The 13,229-nt window shown below is 42.1% G+C and overlaps 1 long non-coding RNA gene across 1 annotated transcript; it reads left to right on the top strand.

The window, feature by feature from the left end:
- Positions 1–1,249: 1,249 nt before the first annotated feature.
- Positions 1,250–12,657, top strand: LOC125415401 (uncharacterized). The gene is made up of 4 exons (XR_007236611.3): positions 1,250–1,492; positions 2,334–8,180; positions 8,815–8,921; positions 12,362–12,657. It is a non-coding gene; the product is annotated as an uncharacterized LOC125415401 (long non-coding RNA).
- Positions 12,658–13,229: the final 572 nt, after the last annotated feature.

Raw genomic sequence — 13,229 nt, 5'->3', positions numbered from 1 at the left:
GCCGTGTGGGCTGCAGGCGGCAAAAGACAGACAGGCACACCATGTAGAATAAAGTTGGACATTTATTAGATGGGTTATAGAGGGGAAAGGAAAAGAGGAAAAGAGGGGAGAGAGGAGAGAGAGGAGAGAGAGAGAGAGAGAGAGAGAGAGAGAGAGAGAGAGAGAGAGGGAGGAGAGGTTGGTGCGCCTCTCTGAGAGAGAGATAGAGAGATGGAAAGAGAAGCGAGAGGCTAAAGCTGCAAGCAGGAAGAGAGTAGGCGTGGCTTGTATCTTAACGGGAGAGAACAGATGATTACGGTAAAGGATAGTCCTTTCTGCCCAGAAGCCACAAAAGAATAAGGCGCATAGGTTTGAACAATCCCTGCACTGGCACATGCCACATATTTTGAGTTCCAGACAGAGAGCTGGAGCTGCCTTCATTATGCTTATCCCTAGCTTTACTTAGTAAGGTAGATTAGTCTTGGTCAGAACTCACCATAAGACACGAACAACGTTCCTTTAAAATTTTTTAAACATTTTCTGGTTTGCTGGCAGTCCTTTCAAACCATTAATTTATTCCTACATAAATTTGGACCTTTTCAGGTAGGTTCCATTCATATTTTTTCTTGCCATATTAAAGAGAATTGTGGTGTTGGAGAGATGGCTCAGAGGTTAAGAGCACTGACTGCTCTTCCAGACGACCCAAATTTGATTCCCAGCACTCATACAGTGGCTCACAGTCATGTGTAACTCCTGCTCCAGGGGATCTGATGCCCTCTTCTGACCTCCACAGGAACCAGGGACATGCATGGCAAACAGACATAGATGCAAGAAAAACATTCATAAGGTAAAAATAAAAAAGAAATAATTTTTTTTAAATTGCAATGTTGAGTGAAAGAAGTGAGCCAAGGAATGTTTAACCTTAAGTGCTTACAATAATAAGAAGGAACCATCACAAATCAATAAATTCTCACCCAAAGAACTTTTAAAAAGCAACAAAAAACCCTGCCAAAGCCAAAAAAGCCAAATAAACCTGGAAGTGTGTCAAGCAGAAATGCTAAATAGGCAGCCACACACTCTGAGTACCCGTACTAATGGCCAACTTTTGAATTTTCCATAGGCTTTTCTATTGGTCCACTTGTCTGTGGGGGCGGGGCTAAATTTCCCTGCTCAGTGTCACTCATTGCATATAGCAGTGATGTCAACAAAGCCTTGAGTCTCATTGGCTGGACAATAGTGTCCTCGTGCAATCTCCCTGGAGAGGGCACAAATAGGAGACCTGGAAGCAGCTGAGGAGGCACTCTCTCCGAGGCTCTCCTCAAGTTGATCTGTTAGCTGTTCACTACCATCTCACGGAGGCCAAGGAAGTGAACCTGTGAGTCAAGAGATCTCAAACTTCATCAGAAAGCGTCTGTGTTGCTCAGGCCGGTGGTAACTATGCAGAGAATTCTGCGTGGTATTTTAAATTTCTTTCGGAGGTGGGCTGAGTCTGATGGAAAACTCCAGATTCAAGGTAATCCTTTGGCTCTGAGAGTCAGTCCCCCTTGTCCCCCACCTAAGTAGACTCCTCAGAAAGGGTCTCCTCCACCATGACATGCTATGGGGCTTGAATAGCGGGGAGGGACCCGCTGCCATGCAGAGTGGTTGTTAAGTCTGAGGGTGTTCTTGAGTTGCCAAGAGTTAGGCCAACAGTGAACTCTCCCTAAGCTCCCTTGGTGCGCCAAAGCAGGAAGCTGTTTGGATGAACTCAAAGGTCACGTGACATGAGTCTTTGTGGGCTGTACTGGCAAGATGCCTCTGTGTAGTCCCCAGTGAAGGGGCACATCTCACGTTGACAGTGAATGTGGCCTTGTTTCCCAAGTACACACGATCTGATGCCAGGAGGCAGAGTCAGTCATAGGGAGGGTACCATGAAGGAAGGCGGCCGGTTGTCCCAGCAGGAGAGTGGAGCCAGATCCCCAAACATTACTTACCCATTATGCTTGTGACGAATAAAAGGCAATTTGGAAACATGTCCTTACATTTGCTCAGACCTTCTAATGTTCTGTCAGAGTTTAGAGCCACGGCTATGCATTTGCTGCTGGCGATGAGGCAGGCTTACACTAGTAATGGTGGGGGTTTCGGAGCTTCCTGAGCAGGGGAGATGAGTGCTGCACTTGCACTCTCTGGGACAGGTCACCCACAGATGCCATGGAGGTGTCATTCGGTAGTCACAACCTTAGGGCGCAGAAATGGTTACTGTGTTCAGAGAGGTGACGATATGTGCTCACATCTGCACAGCTGGTCAGAGTAGGACTTGTGTGTCGCTTGTATTTGACGGGAGCCAGTGTGACCTTGGTTTACCTGTGTCATAGATAACTTCAAGCTGAAGTCTGTCAGAGGAATTGTGACCCATCTCTGTCCCGTCTATGGCTGGATTAATGACACCATTTTTTTCTATACCTGCGTGGTCAGTGACAACATGCCTGTGAGCATTGGAAGAAGTGTCATTGCTCTGGTGGAAGAAGACGAAATAACTCATGTACTGAAAGCGGTCAAGGTATGGCTGAGTTTACCCAGAGTGTCTTAACCTATTTCAATTTTATTTTTCCCTTGGATTAAGAAAGACACTAATGTAGACATAGAGTAAGTTTAATGGGCATGTTCTCATAATTTGGGAGAAAGAGGCAGATGGAATGTCTTTGAGTTCAAAGAAAGACTGGTTTGCATTATATGTTCAGGTCATCCAAGGATACAATATAAGGCCTTGTTTTAAACAACCACCCTGAAAAATGATACTGTGTTTTACTTATTTGTTCATTCCATTTTTATGCGGTAGAGTCTTGCCCTGTGCATCACATGTCCTCACATTGATTATGAACCCTTTGGGTAGCCTCAAAATCTCAGCCATTCCCTTAGCGTCTGACTCCTAAGTACTGGAGTTACAGGCCTCAATACTGCCTAGATTTCTCTCAGCACTCTATGCACATATCGGCATGTAAACTTCAGCCATCCTGAATTTGACTTAAGGGTGCTAAAAAAAGACACAGACCTTGTAATTCCTTTTGGTCTCTGGTCCCTTTAAAGGACAAGCCACGCCCATTCCCAGCGACTTCTGACCTCTTGTCACCACCTTTCCTTCTTTCTGTTCCCTCTCTTGGCGTGTACACACGTGTTTTCTGTCTTTTCTCTCTCTCCTTTTCTCTGTTTCTGTCTTTCTTTCTCTCATGCTCCTTCTCCCTCTCCCTTTCTTTCTCTGCCCCCTCCCCTTTTCCTCCATAACCCCGAATAAATATTTTAATCTCATTTTACATGTCCATGTCTCTGTCTCCTGCCTGCCTGCCTGCCCACAGCCAGCTCTGCCGCTGACTGCGGGGAATTTACACTGCTCTGGCAGCCTCTGCCTGGCTAGCGGTTGCTCTGCAAGCCTGCCGGGGCATGCCAAGCATTTTTTAAAGAATATTATTTGGTGCTATGGAATCGACAGATTCACCTGCCCCGGGGCAGGAGTCCCAGCTTCAGGCTCCATCCAGGACTCTGAGCTCTGACTTTCGGGACAGAATCGGGACCAAGGACCTTCTCGACAATGACCCACATGTTCCATCTGCCTGGGCATGGCTCCTACGAACAACACAGGCTTCTAATCGTGAGTTTCCCCATTTCAGCCAGCTTAACCGCCCCTTTTGACCCAGGAATTGACCATTGAGCTCATGGAAAATCCCGGTGTTTCTAGGATCGGGGGACTACCCCCAACCGTGGGTCTTCAAAGCCGTGGTTGCTCCCTTTGCTGGCATTCAATTATGGCTTACATCCTCTGTTAGGCCTGTGCCTGGGATGGCTTGGCCGTGGACAGCCCTCCAGCTTGCCTGCATCTGGAGGTCCGGGGTCTCCAGCTCTTCCTCTTTCTCTTTTTCATTCTTTTTCTTCCTTCTTTTTATCGTGACGGCTGCTACGGTGCATCTCAGCCGCTACTGGTTTCTGAGCAATCTGTCCAGAACCTGCTAGGCCCTTAGCACCCAACACGTGGATCAGGGACGCCTGTCCACGTGTCCTGGGTGTTCGCTCCATCTGCATCTCGCCTGAACAGGGAGCCATTCTCATTGTAGACTTGAGGTGCCACAGTTTATGCAGGTTTTTTTTCACGGTCTTGACCAAGGGAAGCAAGCTGTACCAGTCTATCAACAGCCTCATGCTTTGATGCCTTACTTAAAATCCTCCACACTTATCCATCTTTCTTCAAAAATGGTCTCAATATAACTTAGGGAAAATTGTTTGGGCAGGTTTTCACGACTCTGGCTCTGGATAACAACCGCCCATGGTGGCTGGTCCCTGGTTTTTAAAATTCCTGCTGACTTTTCCATTCCAGCCATGGCATGGTGCAGTTTTTCCGGTTCCAGCCTTGTGCTTCCCTCTGCAGCTTGTGGTATGGCATGGCAGCTCAGAAACAGGGCAGATCACACCTTTAGGTCCCTCTCATTAAGCTTAAAATCCTTACAGCTCAAAAATTGTAACTTTTTTCCCACAACACGTGGCTGCCGCCATATTCACTGGGGTCAGGTGACGTTATCGCTATCTTGACTGAGAACCAGGTCACGTGACCAAGCTCTCCCATTCTTATGTATGCCCTGCCTTCCCCCCCCCCACCCGTGTTTACTGAAATCCTCTTGTTAACTCTGTTACAGGTGTTTTGCACAGTGACATGCTTTTGATAGGGCCCATCAAAAGCATGCACATTGCCCAATTCCTGTTCATTCTTTCCATATATAATAGTTATTCATTACATCTCATTTCAGACTACAAAATCCTGTCTCATATTTTAAACTAGTATGTACTTTTAACTCTTTTATATTTAATATTAAGCTGTTCTCTACCATTGTCAGTTCTGCCACTAATCTTATATTACAAACAGTTTTTTTTCTTTCTGTCTGTCTTTTTAAGAGTGTGGATCTTACCTGTTAAGAGCCAGTACAGTCAAGCTCAGACCCAACCTTCCAGACAGATTCTATACTGTACACCTAATATAAACAGCCCTGAACTGCTCATAGATCTGGGGAATGTGATATTTAAATATTTAATTATTAAAAAAAACTTTTCATAACAAAAAGAGACAGGTTGGCTCCTAGCAGCAGCACTCTGTTTCCTCCAAGAAGACAGAAGACAAATGGACACAGAACAACATCCGTCTGCAGTTGCAGAGCAGCGTCCATCTGCAGTTTGCTTCGACTGCTGAGCGCTGACCATTGGGCAAAACTGCCTTTCACCTAAACTGAAGACCTCCAGATGTGGACGAAATCACTGGAATCAACAGCCTAGCTGCACTGGTCAAGGTAGGACTGTCTTCCTACAGATTTCTTAGCCCACAGGGTCTTCTGGAGCCTGACAGGCCCTGCACTAAACAGCAAAGGTCAAGTACAACCTTCAGCGACCATGGAGGACCCAAAAGAGTAGCTCTGGGTACCAACCAAGTAAGTTCTCTGTCATTTTTTAATCAGTAACTCAAGTAAAATCTTATCCTTCTTAGAGATCTCTGACAATTTGATAGCTAAGAGGTTTTGCCAGGTTGCCTCACCAAATAAAAAATACCTTTCATTGCACAAAAATATGTCACAGTCATTATACAATGCATATGTCTAAAACTTCTGTTTTTACAAACCCAAGGAGTTCTTGTGAGTTCCAGGAAGCTGAATTAAAGAACCCACCATAAACAGGTCAGATACATCCCCCTCAATTCCCTGGTCCTAAAATTTTTTTTCTTAATTTAACTTTGTTCTCTGTTCTGCCAATACCCTAACCAGCTACAAGGGACACCAGACATTTCAATGCCACAGACACCTGTCGGGAGCAGAGACCAACTATGCCAGGATGTGACCAGCACCCAGCCTTCTCTCGGATTCCCCCCCCAAAGACGACGCCCACAAATCAGCCAGAAGCAATCTTGAGAATTCGCTGCCCCAATTCCTTCAAACTGTGGTGTCTATTCTCCTGCTTTTTATTATATAAAGGATCTGGGATGTTATTCCTTTTGGTCTCTGGTCCCTTTAAGGGACAAGCCACACCCACTCCCAGTCACTTCTGACCTCTAGTCGCCATCTTTCTCTCTTTCTGTTTCCTCTCTGGGCGTGTGCACACATGTTTTCTGTCCTTTCTCTCTCCCTTTTTCTCTGTACGTGTTTTCTGTCTTTTCTCTCTTTTTCTCTGTCTTTGTCTTTCTCTCTCTCTCCTTTAAATAATAAATGTTCAGCTTTATGTTCAGCTTTATGTCTTTTACTATGTCTTGTAAGCCTTTTATCTGCCACGCCTGCTCACCCGCCAGCTTGGATGACTCTCCCGGCCGCATGGCAGTACCAGCCTGTCTGGGATGAGCCACCACTCTGCCACTCGCCACAGGAAATCTGTACCACTCACGCCAGCATTATTTTTTAAGGAATATTAGACCTTGCTTTATAACTGGCTTTCAAGTGGTCCTATAGCATGAACTGGACTATCTACTCTCCTCCATTTGGTTGTGGGGACCAAAAGTATCTTAGGATTTTTCTTTACAAGTCTAAGAATCTATCTGACTTCTTTGCTATGATTGTTAGTGGTGTTTCGATCGTGAAAAAATTGAGAACTGGGAGAATACAAGTTTTCCATGAAAACTTGGAAGTTATTAAAGGTGCAATATGTCTGTGGGCTAGTGGAGAGTCAAAATGCACATTGCTCAGAGTTTGTGACGCTCACCCACCTGCATACGGACAGAACTGGTGGTGAATAGTCAGATAGGAGCCAGTTTCTTCTCTCCTCAGTGCAAAGGATCCTGGAGAAAGGACCAAAGGACCATTCCATCTGTACAGTGAGTGGGAAGTAGCAGCAGCAATTTTTTAGGTTTTGAAAAGACATTCAACAGTCTTTGATGTCAGTGGCTCCAGTTTCCATCAGGAGCTTAAAACTATCATAATGAGTACATCCAAAGAATCATGTGATGAGGACAACAGCTCACTAATTATTATGCATGTGTACATTGTGATTCTAGATGCACTTTTGGCCACCCTTTGGTGTGTCTTTATGAGATACTTTAATGGCTTGCACAATATTTAGTTTTGATTTTCAAACTGGTAGCCAGTCATTGTTTCTGGGTAATGAAAATTATCCAGTATGGCTTGTGGGAGATGGTTTTCTGCTGTGTGATCATGTGACTATTCTCTTATTGTATAGAAAACATGCATGTTTTGTTTACTGAAGAAAATTTCAAAGGAAAACTACCTCCAGTAAGGGTCATAATCCTTGAAGAGTCAGAATATTAGTGTTATTTCACATATATGTAAATGGAGCCCTAGCACGCCTTGTCTATGCAATCTCTTCTGGGGGGCTATCTCTCCCACTTCATCTCCTGCTCCTGCACCCAGGTCCAGAAAGGGAATAGCATGCTTTCCTTTCTTGGTCTCCAAAATTGTGTTGCTCTTTCTTCTCTGTCGACTTTATTCTGCTCCACTCCCATCTCCCAGGGAACCCATTTCTCTTCCTTTGCATACACCGCAAAGCCCATTTCCTCAAATTACCCACCAGTGTCACTCAGACTAAACTGTTTTCTGTGGAAATGTGCAAAATTGTTTTCTAATTTCAGGTACAGATGTGACTACAGCTTGTTTAGAAGTAGTTTTTTAAAATATATTTTAGACTCTTGAATTTTAAGATCCTAGAAAGCAAGAGCACTGTTTTTCTCAGGTCAGAAGGTAGGTTTGTGAGAGCATTAACCACAGATGTCAAATTCACACTCTCAAGGCCCTTACCTATCCATGGAGCAAGCACAGACACAATTGGTGTCATCATCTCAGGTCCATGGTGTATCTTTATCAGGAAACGTATGGTCTAAGTCTGAGAACAGATTAAAAGATTTCTGCTACAGGAGGACTATTTTGGGATGGCTAATGAAGTCCTTTGTCTCTAACAAGGGGTCCTATGTCCTGAAAGCACCCTTCCATTTGTGTTAGGTCAATTCATTAAAATGCTGTTGTTTTGGTGGGGAATCCTTGGTAAACATACGAACTCCTGCTCGCAATTTTTATTTTACCTTCGGCCACTGTCTCCTTCTCTTATAGGTGAAAACTATGGCTAATTGCGATGCGGTACTAAGCCATCAGAGCTTGACAGAGAACTTTGTATTATGTGTGCCACCTCGGTAACAAAGGACAGTATCTATATCAGCAAGGAAACTTCTATCCCTGCCCAGCTCTTTTCTGGAGGTAAGTTTGATAGTTTTTAAAAACATAGATCAAGAGTGTGGGAAATGTCTTTGAAATTGAAAGTAAGGCACAGTAAAGGGAAATGGGAACTCTTTTAAATATCACCTGTTATCCTGCCCCCTGAGAATGCCATCATCCATGTGGCTTTCACGATTTAATTGATTTCTTTGAGTGTTTTGTTTTTTCTCTACGTTACCTGAAACTCACTGTGTATCTGAGAATTGTTCATGACCTTAGGAAACCCCTTCCCTTCTGAGTGCCGGGATCATATTCTTTGTGCCACTGCAGCAGGATACATGTACCAAGGTTCACACATGTGATCCTACCATATACCTGGCTTCCATCCCCAAGGTGATATCAAAATGAGCATTTGATGAAGAAATCCACTCTCAGACACACAGTTGCTAGTTATCCATGTCTGATGAATAAATCATTGTAGATGAACCAGTGTTTAAAGGGCTTTAAGCTTCCTTTCTGTAGGAGGAATTAGAGATAATCTGTCTTAGCATTTGGAAAAGTGACTTTACATTAAGGAAATGTTCATCAGCCTATGGCAGTGACAAAGGGCCTTAGGTAATGTGACATGACCCGAGTGCAATAATATTTACAGTTTTAATTTTCTTGGCTGATTTAGAATTCATGCCTTACAAAGGAAACTTGATTGATTATTCCTCGAAGCTGGGCAATTCAAACATGGACATCCACACTATGAGCTCCCTCAGCTCTCAGAGGATCAGTGAGGTAATTTGCTTCCATGTTGCCCTTGTCATGGGTAGGTAGCTGCCTATCCTTCCTTCCTGATCACTTTCTTGCTCAGAATTTTGTTTGGGAGTATATCCCCTGCAAAAGTTGATAGGTTCACAGATTGAAAAAGAAATAAGAGAAAATAATGTAGAATATACACATACTTAATTCCTAGGTTGTGTGCTTTACTTGACGTTAGGATGCTCTGTGAACAACAGTTAGAAAGTGTCTTGACTGTGAGGCAATTGTGGGGAAACGTTGAGTGCACTGGGTTTGAGGTCTTCAGCCTGCTGATAAAGATGGGTAAGCCCATGGTCAGTACAAGCTGAGAATTAGATGTAAAGTCAGGGTGGTATACTGTGTGGCCATATTGGTTAACATGAATGACACATCCTCTCATCACATAGGAGATAGAGTGTGGGGCCATATTGGGTAGCATGAATGGCATATTTTCTTATTACACAGGAGAAAGAGTGTGAGGCAATATTGGGTAGCATGAAGGGCACATTTTCTCATCACACGGGAGATAGTGTGTGGGGCCATACTGCTTAGCATGAAGGGCATATTTTCTCATCACACAGGAGATAGAGTGTGGGGACACCGTGGGTAGCTTGAAGGACATGTCTTCTCATCACACAGGGATTAGATGTGTTGGCACAGTTTCCAGGTATTCCCTGTGTGTCGAGGATGAGAATCAGTGATGGGCCAAGGGACCTGTTAATTAGAGCCAAGGGGTTGTTGAGGACCATCTGTGGTGGGCTCTGCTTCTCCATACTCAGTGTCTTCATTTCCCATCATAGGTCTGTGTGACCAGTATTGATGGAAGAACTGGTGTGGTAGATGACATCATCTTTTTCACCTTGGACTCTCTCCATACTCTCCCTGGTTATACACCTGCATTATACGATATTGTTAATGTGGTTGTAGTAGGCAGCATTTAATCATACTACACCTGCAGAGTGGTATCTATATTTCCAGTGGAGATGTTGTATTAACCAATCATTTTAAACCCTTTGTAATTTTACTACTGGGCAATAATGCTGGATTAAATAAAGTAGTTTGAATGAGCAAATAAATATGTATGCAGTCAAGACTTTTTCTTTTCAACAGTCTTGGGTTTTTTGTTGGTGATATGGATTCACTTTTGGAAGATGCCCTATCAACTAAAAATTGTGCCCAGTAGATTCTTGAATGTAAAAGAAACACCTTGCTCTTAGGTCAAATTCACAATTATCCTCATGCAAAAGTATGTACTTTGTTGCCAATGGAACTTCTCTCTATGCTAGCATTTCACCTTAATACAAAAAAAGGTGTTGAGTGTTTTCCCAAGAGCAGTTAGACTAGCTCTTGGTACATATTGTAGGCAGATTTTTTAAAGACTTTATTAAATAAATTCACTGTGCAGCAGTGTTGCACAATTTTAATAGTACAATTATTTATTAGTATTAATTTTAATAGCACAACATTCTATTAGGAGTTCATTTGTTCATTTAAATGAGAACATTATCCTATCTTTAAAATATGATCTGTGACTGAATTTTAGGAATAGGAATAGCTTTTTGCATACATGAATCATGTGGAATCATCAAAACTTGCTGTTTGAAATTCATATTGGTTTTCCTATGGTAAAGGGTCTCAGAATATCTTACATCTGTACCTCATGAAATTTCTTTTTTCTCTTTGATGAAATTTAAATGCATCCTTGGGTCAGTGGCATTTGAGAGAGGGGGAGGAAGTGGTTTTGTCTTCATCCCTGGAGCACCATCTATAATTTGACCATATTTCCTAGCCCCCAGCAAATAGTTTGACTTTTGATTTTTTCATCAGTCTACCCCACCCAATTTTTCTGCTCTATCTCATAATAAAAAGTAAAAGGATATGTCTTGATAAGTTTAGGCTTTGGCTTACTGATTATTTCCACAAATTCTGTAAATTCTTTATTACCTAATGCAGTTCTGCACAAATGTGGACTAATCAGCCAGGGTCCTCAAGGCCCTGACTGAAGGAAAGATGCAGAAAGAAAGAAATGAAGATGCAAGGAGTGGGCAGATTCAAAGGCCTGCTAGACACTTGGAGCCATGGCAAAGGCAGCAAGGAATATAAGTAGGCAAAAGGAGGAGGTCTACTTTCCATTCAGGGCCATGGTGATGTCTGGGCAGAGATGCTGCCAAGGACCATGTCTGGGTCCCTGGTCCTATAGTAGCCTGGGTGTAGCATGAATAATAAAAACTCAAACATCAGGGTTCAAGTTCAAAGATCAGAGAAGCAAAGCAGCCAACCACTAAAGAACTCTTACCTCTAAGAAATCTTCAGACTGAAAAGAAAGTGAGATCCTGTCTCATCTGCCTTATATTCCTCTCTACTGCTGGTATTAAAGGCGTGCAACACCCCTACCTAACCTCTATGACTAAGTAGTATGACTGCTGGGATTAAAGGTTTTGTGCCACTGTTGGAGAAGGGAGGCCGCTTGTTGATTCTCTGCTGCCCAGCTGGCTTAGACCAGAAATAATCACACAGAAACCGTATTATTTAAATCACTGCTTGGCTCATTAGTTCTAGGTTCTTATTGCCTAATTCTTACATATTAATTTAACCCATCTCTATTAATCTGTGTATTGCCACATGGCAGTGGCTTACCAGCAAAGTTTTGGCATGCCTGACTCTGGTGGCTGCTCCATTGCTTCTCTCTAACTCTGCCCTTCTTTTTCCCAGCATACAGTGTAGCTTTCCCTGCCTAGTTCTGTTCTTCTCTGCCATAGGCTCAAAGCAGTTCTTTATTCATTAACCAATAAAAGCAACACATAGATAGAAGGACCTTCCACACCATGCCACCAATGCCTGGCCTTTATGGTTGACTAGCGTGGCTAGCTTTGCACTATAATATTCAGGCAAGCTTTATTTGTTAGATCATAAACAAAATGTCACTATGTTTCCCCCTTTTTGTCTAATATAAAAAGGTTATAACTAATATAAGAAAAACTATATAAAATAAGTATAATGACTATATACAATGTATACAGGCAATAAGTACATCAACAATGTCTACTACATTTGGATTTTACAAATTCAGAGAAAATGCTCCATTATCTGTCCTATTTTGGTGAGTCTGAAGACTTGTACCTAATTTACTCTCTATCATAACTTGCATTGTCATTCAAAACTATATTTTGATATCTCTCAACCTTATACACTTTACATCTCCTTAGAGAGTTTCTTTTTTCTTTTTATAGGAAAACTATAACAATCTATTCCTGGGGTCCTTATTATCCATTTTTGTTTAATATATCATTTAAAGTGCAATTTGATCTTTTTATATCTGCTGGACATGTAGGGTTGTATGATATACCTGCAATATGCTTATATATTATATTAAACAAAAAACTATTTCATTTTCTTAGAAACAGATGCTGGAGCATTGTCTATATTTATTTGTACAGGTGTACCCATGATGGCCATAACTTCTAGACAATATGTGGTTACCAAATCAGCATTTTCTGAACTCAAAGCAGTTGCCCACTGCAAACCTGAGTAAGTATCAATGATGTGATGTACATATTTTAGTTTTTCAAATTCTACAAAATAGAACACATCCATCTGCCAGATTTCATTCCTTTGAGTACCCTTTGGGTTACTTCCTGAAGGTAGTGGTATTTGGTTAAATAAAGAATAAGTAGGACATGTCCTTATAATTTCCTTGGCTTGTTGCCATGTGATGAAAAAGACATTTTTTAAATCTTTGCTACTGACATGATGTTTTTTATGAAGTTCTGAACACATTTTCTATCAATAATTGTTCGATTTCTGCATTACCTTGTGCTAGAGGACCTGGCAGACCAGTATGGGATCAGATGTGTGCTATGTATGTGGGATGATTCCTATTCCTAATTGTATCTTGTAACTGAATAAAGTCAATTCTGTATCATCTGGTATAAATTCAGCGATATTGATATGTAAAACAATTCTTTCTGCATATTGCAAATCAGTAACTAGGTTAACAGGTTCCTTAAAGTCCTTTAGTACCATGAGAATAGCATATAATTTTGACTTTTGGACAGAATCATAAGGGCTTTGTTCTACTTTACTTAAATTTTCTGTTGTGTAACCTGCCATTCCTGATTTATTTGCATCAGTATAGAATGCAGGGGCCCCAGTTATTAGTGTGTTCCATATGACATGAGGAAGGATTCAGTTACTTCTCTTTATAAGCTGAATTCTTTTGCTTTGGGGATATTGGTTGTTAATCTCAATCAAAAAATTACTACAAGCTCTTTGCCAGGGTTCACTTTTTGCTCATAATTTGTCAAT

This window comes from Myodes glareolus, chromosome X (assembly GCF_982192425.1).
Source record: "Myodes glareolus chromosome X, mMyoGla1.1, whole genome shotgun sequence".
NCBI lineage: Eukaryota > Metazoa > Chordata > Mammalia > Rodentia > Cricetidae > Myodes > Myodes glareolus.
The sequence above is the reverse complement of the archived record's forward strand: the minus strand, read 5'-3'. Positions and strand labels throughout refer to the sequence as shown.